This window comes from Delphinapterus leucas, chromosome 17 (assembly GCF_059928025.1).
Source record: "Delphinapterus leucas isolate spDelLeu-1000000601 "Yukka" chromosome 17, BTC_Dleu_Yukka2, whole genome shotgun sequence".
Classification (NCBI taxonomy): Eukaryota; Metazoa; Chordata; class Mammalia; order Artiodactyla; family Monodontidae; genus Delphinapterus; species Delphinapterus leucas.
This window is the reverse complement of record NC_143145.1, coordinates 32,615,222-32,627,101: the sequence shown is the minus strand read 5'-3', so window position 1 is coordinate 32,627,101 and position 11,880 is coordinate 32,615,222.

Sequence of the window (11,880 nt, the reverse complement as noted above, 5' to 3'; positions counted from 1 at the left end):
GTGCTATACAGTAGGTTCTCATTAGTTATCTATTGTATACATAGTAGTGTATATTTGTCAATCCCAATCTCCTAGTTCATCCCACTGCCCCTTCCCCCCTTGGTGTCCATACATTTGTTCTCTATGTCTGTGTCTCTATTTATGCTTTGTAAATAAGATCATCTATACCAATTTTTACAGATTCACCATATATGCATTAATATATGATATTTGTTTTTCTCTTTCTGACTTACTTCACTGTGTATGACAGTCTCTAGGTCCATCCACATCTCTACAATGACCCAAATTCATTCCTTTTTATGGCTGAGTAATATTCCATTGTATATATGTACCACATCTTCTTTATTCATTGCATTCCTCTGTTGATGTACATTTAGGTTGTTTCCATGTCCTGGCTGTTGTAAATAGTGCTGCAATGAAAATTGGGGTACATGTGTCTTTTTGAATTATGGTTTTCTCTCGGTATATGTCCAGTAGTAGGATTGCTGGGTCACATGGTAGTTCTATTTTTAGATTTTTAAGGAACCTCCATAGTGTTCTCCATAGTGGCTGCATCAATTTACATTCCCACCAACAGTGCAAGAGGGTTCCCTTTTCTCCACACCCTCTCCAGCATTTATGGTTTGTAGATTTTGTGATGATGGCCATTCTGACCGGTGTGAGACATCTCACTGTAGTTTAGATTTGCATTTCTCTAATAATTAGTGATGTTGAGCATTTTTTCCTGTGTTCGTTGGCCATCTGTCTGTCTTCTTTGGAGAAATGTCTATTTAGGTCTTCCACCCATTTTTTGATTGGGTTGTTATATGATGGAGCAAAGACAGCCTCTTCATTCAGTGGTGCTGGGAAAACTGGACAGCTACATGTAAAAGAATGAAATTAGAACACTCCCTAACACCATACACAAAAATAAACTCAAAATGGATTAAAGACCTAAATGTAAGACCAGACACTCTAAAACTCTTAGAGGAAAACATAGGAAGAACACTCTTTGACATAAATCACAGCAAGATCTTTTTTGACCCACCTCCTAGAGTAATGAGAATAAAAACAAAAATAAACAAATGGAACCTAAGTAAACTTACAAGCTTTTGCACAGCAAAGGAAACCATAAACAAGACGAAAAGTCAGCCCTCAGAATTGGAGAAAATATTTGCAAATGAAGCAACTGACAAAGGATTAACCTCCAAAATATACAGACAGCTCATGCACCTCAATATCAAAAACACCAAACAACTCAATCCAAAAATGGACAGAAGACCGAAGATTCTTAACGAGTTTAAGGTACTTTTGAATTGGCACTCTTCTATACTTGTTTGCCTCCAGTCTGAGTTCATAACACAGACTGGAGATAACATGATTAGTAAATTAAGGAATGCATTGGCATTATGGACCTATTTTTGAGTTATAAAGAAACTGGATTTGGAACTCACATAGGTAATAAAAGAACACGTTTTCTCATACCCAGCACAGGGACATGTGATGACATGGTTTGAGCTCATTGATTTGGTTTCTCATTGATGATCTTAAATGTGTTGATGGCCTAGATTCTGGTTTCCTTTCATGTGTTCTTCAGGATTTGCTCAGGAATGTTTAGATGTGATTTTGTGCATTTTGATAACCTGTTATGTTGCAATAACTATTAGATATGTATAGCTATAAAATAACTTTGTTACTGGAATTCCTACAGAAAAAATAACTGTGCTGGCCCAAAATTTTCTAGTTTCTAGCTCTCCTTTTCAATTAAAACAATTTAAAAACAATGAATTTATTTTAAAAATTATAACATGAATTCTTTGATAAGCTTTGTTCTTAGGAACACAAATAACCTGTTAATAAAGAAGAGAGTATTCCAAAGGGAGATAAAATAAAGAAGATAACTATTAAATTGATGAAAAAGGATCAAAAATATAAATCCATTTAAGTGTTAAATTCATACAGATTTACAGGACATAGTTTAAGACAAACACTTCAAAACAAAATAAAGGCCAGTTCCTTTTTTAATAGCAAGATACAAGTAAGAAAGGTAGCAAAATGTGTCTAAACAGAGACGGCATTTAAACTGATATGGTAGTGCAATGTATAAAGGGATCACAAGAAGAATATATATATGTATAAGTGAATCATTTTGCTGCAGCAGAAATTAGCACAACTTGTAAATCAACTATACTTCAATAAAATAAATTTTAAAAAAGGGATCACAAGAGCATTTAGTATCATAATTGGGTATCAGCTTCTCCAGTACTATGCACATGCTTAATCACACAGGTCAATTACATATTAATATCAATGGGCTATGAAGGCACAGCATTGAAAAATAGAACACAATCAGCTTTTTGTTTTAGAATACAATGATAAGCTTTGTAACATTATTTAAGAGAAAAATATATGACTTAATTTAACCTAATTATACATTGTGGAGATACACACACACACACACACACACACAAGTATATGTGTATTTATGTGACATAGTCCCTTTCCTCTAGCAGCATTAATATAGTTAGGAAGATAGAGACATGCATAGTAGCAGATGGTTTATTGAGATAAACATTGTCATAGAGAAACAAAATGTTCCAGTGATGTACTGGGAGTGGACAGAGATTATTTATGGGTGGGAAGGATATGGAAAAGCTATTTTGGAATAGGTGGTTTTTGAGGTGGACTTTCAAGTAAGGGTAATTGATAAGGAGATACTTCATTATATGTAGAGAGTGCCTAAGTTTAGATAACAATTTGAGAAAAGATTTATGGACATTTCAGATGGCAGGAAATATAAGGGGGTGACTGGAGCCGTAAAGCAGTGAGATAAGTTGGTAATGGAAATATGCAAAATATTGCTGAAGACTTTAAGTACCAACTTGACTAGTTAGGAAATTATGTGTGAAAATGATCATGAACAATTTACAATGTATAAAAAAATGTGACGTTGCTCACAGGATCAGGATTCAAGATGGTAGGCTGAGATATATGTGCCCACAACCCCTGCCATCTCAAATCCCATAAGATGTCAGAAGGAGATATACACACACATAAACAGTGGTCTGGGAAACAGGAGAGAGGGCCATCAGTAAACCCAGGAACTGTGAGAAATTTCTAGAAAACAGAAATACATACAACTGGACTTAATCAAAGAACAAAAACAAAAAAATACAGCTCCAGGTACTTTCAAGAAAAAACTACTGTGATTAATGAGAACATTTCAGTGAAACTCTCAGCTCAGAGGAATACATTCAAGGGGGATGGGAGGGTAATGAGCCAATCACACAGTATGTAATTAGTGACTTTAAGAAATTATATAGATATTACACAAACTGCATTTAAGTCATTGAATTGATAGACAAGGTTGCCCACTCTCACCACTATTATTCAACATAGTTTTGGAAGTCCAAGCCACAGCAATCAGAGAAGAAAAAAAAAGGGAATCCAAATTGGAAAAGAAGTAAAGCTGTCACTGTTTACAGATGATATACTATACATAGAAAATCCTAAAGATGCTACAAGAAAACTACTAGAGCTCATCAATGAATTCGGTAAAGTTGTAGGATACAAAATTAATACACAGAAATCTGCATTTCTGTACACTAACAATTAAAGTTCAGAAAGAGAAATTAAAGAAACAATCCAATTCACCATCACATCAAAAAGAATAAAATACCTAGGAATAAACCTACCTAAGGGGGCAAAAGACAAACAACCACGTCCAAAAATGGGCAGAAGACCTAAATAGACATTTCTCCAAAGAAGATATACAGATTGCCAACAAACACACAAAAGAATGCTCAACATCATTAATCATTAGAGAAATGCAAATCAAAACTACAATGAGATATCATCTCACACCAGTCAGAATGGCCATCATCAAAAAATCTACAAACAATAAATGCTGGAGAGGGTGTGGAGAAAAGGGAACGCCCTTGCACTGTTGGTGGGAATGTAAATTGGTGCAGCCACTATGGAGAACAGTATGGAGGTTCCTTAAAAAACTACAAATAGAACTACCATACGACCCAGCAATCCCACTACTGGGCATATACTCTGAGAAAACCATAATTCAAAAAGAGTCATGTACCAAAATGTTCATTGCAGCTCTATTTACAATAGCCAGGACATGGAAGCAACCTAACTGTCCATCATCGGATGAATGGATAAAGATGTGGCACATATATACAATGGAATATTTCTCGGCCATAAAAATAAACGAAATTGAGATATTTGTAGTGAGGTAGATGGACCTAGAGTCTGTCATACAGAGTGAAGTAAGTCAGAAAGAGAAAAACAAATACCATATGCTAACACATATATATGGAATCTAAGAAAAAAAAAAAAAGGTCATGAAGAACCTAGGGGTAAGACAGGAATAAAGATACAGGCCTACTAGAGAATGGACTTGAGGATATGGGGAGGGGGAAGGGTAAGCTGTGACAAAGCGAGCGAGTGGCATGGACATATATACACTACCAAACATAAAATAGATAGCTAGTGGGAAGCAGCTGCATAGCACAGGGAGATCAGCTCGGTGGTTGTGACCACCTAGAGGGGTGGGATAGGGAGGGTGGGAGGGAGGGAGACGCAAGAGGGAAGAGATATGGGAACATATGTATATGTATAACTGATTCACTTTGTTATAAAGCAGAAATTAACACACCATTGTAAAACAATTATACTCCAATAAAGATGTTAAAAAAAAAGAAAATTGTAGAATACAATATGGAAATTAAAAATATGTCAGGATTACCATGGTAAGAAGCGTAATAAGATGTGTAACTTTCAAATAACTAAAGGAAGAGCTTGCCCTCTATGGATATAAAAATCTATTATGTAAGTGTAATAATTAGATCACTATGTTATATGATATTAGTGTAAGAAAAGGCAAAGCAAAGAGTAGTGCAGAATCTATCCAGGAATCGAGTCATACACACATGCGTATTTTTTTTAAATAGTTACTATTTATTAAGAACAACTCTTGCTTCATATACATGATCTCATTTAATCTTTAGAACAACCTTCAAAGGGAGGAATTATTGCCTCCATTTTACAAATGAGGATATTGAGGCTTAATTCAGGAATTAACTTGTCAGAGTTTCAGTAGGACTGCGATAAATGCATATGAAAACAATGAACTAGAATGAGCTATTTGATAAATGGTCAATTGTTTTGCCATTTGGAAATAAATAAAATAATATGATATCTCAAATTGTTAACAGTATTGGCCTCTGATGAGATAACTGGAATAAGAGAAGCTCAAAAAAAAACTTCTACTTTTCAAAAATAGATATTTTGGATGATTTTTATAAAACCATATTCAGGCGTTACTTAAAAACTTTAAAAGGAAAAATAAGGCACAATGTTTGAGTGAGCAACATCTTTAAACTCATCACTCATAACCAAACTAAAGTTTGCTGTTTCCTACTAGGAGCAGAATACAGCCTTGAAAATCAGAATAAAAATATTGCGCTTTATAAATCAGCAGGGTTCAAGCCTGTATAGTCTTATGTTGAGAAATGGTATTGAAGATATATTTATTTATGTAGAGTTCAAATATTGTATTTCAATTTGAAATTATAATTTTCACCTTCTCTACTTGGCTATGAAAATTTGTAATTTAAAAGTTTTCCCATAAATACCTAACTCGATCCCACTGCAAAGTATGTTCTTTTAATCCTTAAATTGCATTGCTCCTCTGTGTAGCTCAGTGGCTCATACATTAGGTAAATATTATGAGTAGAAATATAGTATAATCGTCTGAGAGAATTAAATACTAGGTCTAACTCTTCACTTTAGCCATTGCTTTAACTTTGAGCAAACTGCTTTAACCTCAGTTTTTTCTTCTGTAAAATGGGGATAAAATTATCTATCTCATAGGATCGTTTTTTGAAATGATGAAATGAAAATACTCAGTGCCAGTACTTTGCACATACTGAATATTCAACAAACGTTAGGTACTATTCCTGGAAAAGGATTATCCAGTAAATTTTTCAAACCTGGACCAGGAAGTTTACGAGTCTTCTATGTCCAGATTGTATAAGACCTTACATTTACGCCAATCTCCCAGAGAACATGAGCTTGATATTACTTCACCTCTATTGGAAGATGTTAAAAGGTAGATCCAGTGTACAAAATGACAAGCTGTTTCCAGTCCACTTGATTGTGCTCCACATTGTCCTAGTATTCTGTAGCTATACTGCTTGTCCCAATCTTGGGTCTCATCACCTTTGCTAGGATTGACAGCACGCAGTGACCTACCCAGGAATGGTGCTAAGGTTATGCCTTTTTAGACATCAAGAAGTGGCATCCAGAGCTTTGAAGTAAATCCTCTGAAAGAGCAATTTCTTCTCTGCTCTGTTGCATCAATGACTACACCTCCTTACCGACGGCCGCTGGTGATGGCTGCTACTATGCTAGTAAAATTCTCTGCAGATACTGACCTTAGAGGAGCTGTGACACTAAAATAACAGGAGTTTAGTTGATTTATTATATAGAGGAGATAATCAACCAGTTGACTCTTTGACTCATTAGCAGATTATTTTTGTGTGAAAGTTGTATTGTGTCCCATCTGGACATCAACTCAGGGTAATGATGTTCAAGCCCTTTATGGTCAAAAGCACCCTGGAGAATATAGCAGCAGGACAGTGCAGTCAAAATGCATGGACCATGTGTAGCAGTCCGTGTTCTAGACCTGACTACTTCAAATTGTTCGCTGAGTAAGCCTCTTTATTTTTTTCATTACTTCAATATATTTATTTTACTTTTTGCCATTTATTGCTTTTTTAGTGTGGTAAAACATAACAGAATCTACTATTTTAACCATTTTTAAGTGTACAGTTCAGTGGCATCAGGTACATTCACATTGCTGTGCAAACATCACCACCATCCACCTCCGGAACTTTTTCAACTTCCCAAACTGAAACTGTACCCATCAAACAAAAACTCTCCATTCCTCCCTCCCACCAGCTCCTGGCAACCACCATTCTGCTTTCTGTCTCTATGCAACTTGACTACTTTAGGTTCACCATATAAGTGGAATCATACAATATTTGTCCTTTTGTGCCTGGCTTATTTCACTTAAAATAATGTCTTCAGGTTTCATCCATGTTGTAGCATGTGTCAGAATTTCCTTCCTTTTAAGGCTGAATAATATTCCATTGTATGTATATAACACATTTTGCTTATTCATTCATCCATTGATGGCCATTTGAGTTGCTTTCACCTTTTTGCTATTGTGAATAATGCTATGAACATTGGATTCACAAATATCTGTTTGAGTCCCTGCTTTCCGTTCTTTTAGGTACATACCCAGTCATGGGATTGCTGGGTCGTATGGTAATTCTATATTTAATTTTTTGTGGAATTGCCATACTGTTTTGCACAGAGGCTGCACCATTTTACATTGCTTCAGTTTAAATCTGTATCTACGTAGAGCACCTGTGTCAGATAAAAAATGATGTAGAATTACTCATAACCTCTAAACACTTATATTTTAAGTATTAACTCTATTGAGATCCCAAATGTACAGGAAAGTGTTTATACTGTATAATTGAGGGGTATTGGGGAGGTGTAATTATGTAAATGCTGGAAAGTATACTAAAATGGATTAGATGCTGAATAAAATGTAACCTTTTCTTGATAGATTAAGGCCAACATAATATTACATATTTATGACCTTAAATCTCTAAGAGAAGAAGGATTTTGATTCTCAGTGGTACCCCCAGTGCCCAAAGTTATTGCTCAAAAACATTTGCAGAGTGAGTGAATAAAGAAAAGGTGTCTAAACTATACTTAACACTTCGACCTATTTTGCCTTATCTAATTTGTCATGGCTTTGGCAATCGTAGAAACATTCTTGGGTGTCTCTGTCTCTGTCTCTGTCTGTCTTTCTCTCACACACACGCACACATTGACTTTTAAATGTTAGCACTGAGCAACGTTCAGACCAATAATTTGAGCAAGGTACCCTTTCTTTACTCAGTGGGTAAAGTCAGAAAAAGAGTTTGTAAAGCCTTTGGTGCAGAACAGGATTTTCTCTCCACATCAGTTTTCGATGATATCTGTGATCAAAGAGACATATGCTGTTCGTATGCTTCCTCTGTACTTCAGAACTGGCTGTGACCTGGAGGGTGTACGAGTGCCCTTATGTGGTTGCCTAGAAACTTTGGCTGCACAAGTGTCAACTTTCTTTCATGGCTCTAAGGGAGAAGGAGCCTCGCGGAGAGCTCTAGACTTTGTAGAGAGGGAAAAAAAGGTCCTTGTGTGTTTTAAAACAAGTGTCTCACCAGGAGATAATGGTTGAGCTGTGGGTTATAAATGATACATTTTGTTCTTTTCGTCTTGCTGATGGCACAAGGGAAAAAAAAAGTTCATCTCTCGCTTATCAAAATACTGTGACATTTCTTCTTCCACAGGAAAATTTTCAATCACAACCTTCTGGAGCAACCGACACCGAATTTAACAATTGTAAAGCTCTGCAGTGTCTCACTAAAACCCGTGTTTGACCTCTATTCTTTTATGTACCTCACACAAAATAAAACACACAGAGATCCTCATAAAATTTGCTATAATTTCCTACTTCATTTCTTTAGAGCACATTTGCTACTGTGGATGCAAGTGGCCTTTGTTTGGTTCTTGTTCCAAATTTTTAATATTTTGTGTTGCCCTCAACACAGCTACCTCTAAACTATCAGTTTTATTAGATCTGTCAGCTTTGAAGAAGACAAGCTTCACAAAATTTCCTTGAAAATGAATGTATTTTTGAAAGATATTTAGAAATATGTTAAAGATGAAAGGACCTTTCTGTGCCAGTCACCTCATGAGTATGTCATGAATATTAATTTTTAATTAAAATCCTATGTCCATTTAGGTTTAGTTATTTGTCAGGAGAGGATTTTGCTTTCCAAGCTGCATGTTCCACAAGTGGTGAATTGGTCAATATAAGATCAATAGGAATGATGATTGTGTAACTCAGTTTTCAAATACAGAGTACTAGGTGGTTAGGTGGTATGATTCTCATGTCCTTACTGAGATTAAATTGATTTTGTAATTTTTACGAAAATAAGCATAGCATATAGAATTTAATATCCCTGAGCTACAATAGATCTGTTATAGGAAACATATGCCCCAGTTATCTGAAGGACAAACTGATACAGTGCAGTGCCCAGACAAAGGGCTTTTCAGAAAGCTAACAGTTGGGTGAGCCTACAGCCGCAGTAGTTGACTTATAGATGAAGTAACACCTAAAGTAATCAAGGCCTAAAGTTTGAATGATTGTCCATTTACAAATTTTAATATGTGGACGTATTTTTATCAGCCTGTTTGGCCTGATAAGTGCTCAATAAATGTGAAATGAATGATCCGCACAGAGGTATAAAGTGTATCCATGTGTAGGTGAACTCTATTTTTTACAGTTATCAAATATTTCCTGATAAATTAATTCATTATATTTTTACAGAAAATCGAGATGATAGTGCTGTTTTTTCAACTTCAGACTTTTTACAACAGTTAGCTGAATTGACATTTTGCCTTTTTATAGGGATAAATTCTTCCCCTTTCTCTTGAAAGCCTTCTCACCCATGTCCTGATGTCCTTTGCTCTTCAAAACATTCAGAATTAATATATGTACTTAATTCATCAAAAACCTTATATCTAATGCTAACGAATCTTGATGCATGTATTAAAACCTTAAAACACAAGAAAAAACAAGGCCATAAAATAAAAATTTGGATTCATTCACACTGCTGAAAGGGTCTGCCTGAATGTAGAAAAATGGGCATATTAGAATGGGGTAGAGTTTTGTTTTTTTTTTAAGTTGTACAGTGGAACATATAAATCAGCGCTGAACCAGTGATTGAGTCTTATTAAAGGGGGCTGACCTAGGGTTTGTTAATGCCCTCTATTACTTTTAAAGTGTTATAGACTTGTAAGAGTGGGATTGTAGAGATCAAGAGGTGGTTCTTAGATTTATGCTGAACTTTAAGACCTTGTTATTCAAAGTGTTCCAGCATCAGCATCACCTAGGAGCTTGTGTCAGAAATCGAGTCTTAGGACTCCTATGCTGACTGAAGCAGAATCTGCACTTTAAAAAGATACAGCCTGAGTTCAACCATGAACAATGTGTGGCACCGCAAACCAGAATTAGAATTATGTCTTTATTTTAGAGCTTTGAAGGATCTTAAAAATCAGCTAATCCAACTCCTTTATTTTCTAGTTTCATGGCTTTAGGAGATGTTTGTTCGGTACTTGCTATATGTAAGGTCTTTAAACTCCATGTTGTGTTTAAGAGGGTAGATAGGACATGGTTCTTGCTCTGGAGGTCTCTTCAGAGGGGAGATGGAATGTAAACTAGTAGGTGGAACACAGTGTATGGACTGCTCTTCTACAATAAATGCAGAGAGCCCTGGAGGAAGGCTCTGAGCCTGGATGGGAGAATCAAGGAGGCCTTCCCAGGGACAGTTACTTTGGGTTTTGAAAGATGATTGAGTTTTCCAGTAGCTCTGGGTTGGCCCCAGAAAGTCTGCATTTCTAACAGACTGATGGGGCTATGAAGGAAACTTATAGCTACAGCTTTGCATAACAAGTGCCGCAGACTGGATGGCTTAAACAGATGTTTATTTTCTCACAATTCTGGATGCTAGAAGTCTGAGATCACAGTGTCAGCAGGTTTGATCTTTTTTGAGGCTTCTCTCCTTGGCTTATAGATATCCATCTTCCGGTGTCTTTACATGGCCTTTCCTCTGGGTGTGTCTTTATCCTAAACTCCTCTTCTTATAAGGACACCAGTCATATTGGATTAGGGTCCACCCACATGACCTCATTTTATCTTAATTAGCTTAAAGGCCCTATCTCTAACTACAGTCACATTTTGAGGTAATGTGGGTTAGGATTTCAATATCTGAATTTCAACATTTTGAACATTGAATTTGAACAACTCAGACCATAGCACCAGGGAAATTTTGAGCATAAGTTGGCCATCAAATATTTCTATAAATTTATTTACATGATTATTATAATTACTATATATTCCCAAGCTGAAATCAAATTACTGAGTTTCAAAGTTAATTACCAGTATACCAAGTAACACTGCATACTTTGCTTCTTAGTGAATGCAACCCAGGCATCCTAATTCACCGTCAGCTGCTATGTGCACTTTTAACAAGAGAACACCAGCAATTTTTTCTTTTGGGGTTCCTTGAACTCACCACTCAGTCAGGGCTAAGTAAACACATCCACTCAGGAAGAACCAGTTCATCAAATAAAATGAAAATAGAGCATGAAGATCAGCTCAGGGGCTTCCCTGGTGGCGCAGTGGTTGAGAGTCCGCCTGCCGATGCAGGGTACATGGGTTCGTGCCCCGGTCCGGGAAGATCCCACATGCCGCGGAGCGGCTGGGCCCGTGAGCCATGGCCGCTGAGCCTGCGTGTCCGGAGCCTGTGCTCCGCAACAGGAGAGGCCACAACAGTGAGAGGCCCGCGTACCGCAAAAAAAAAAAAAAAGATCAGCTCAGTTTATGGAGAAAACCTGCCACCTTGATTTTAGCCCCTATATTTATGAACGTATTTGGATAAAAATTTTGAAAAGATGAAATTCATGACCATATGGTGCCTATCCAAATTCTTAAATATTATTAAAAGTCAGGCTGTCATGTTAACGAATATATTTTAATTCACAAGATAATTGCAGTCTTTGGCACTTGCTATAAAGGAGGCATGTCAGTAATTGTTTGCCCGCAGTGGAAAACTCTCTATAACTTTCTCAAAGCTATTATTATCTTAGGGAACCAGCAATACCATATTTTCACAATCCTTACCAAATCTCATAATCCTTGGTGGATTAGCCTTATGACAGTCTGATGTTCTGTCACATAGTTTTGTTTTGGATCTTTTGCCA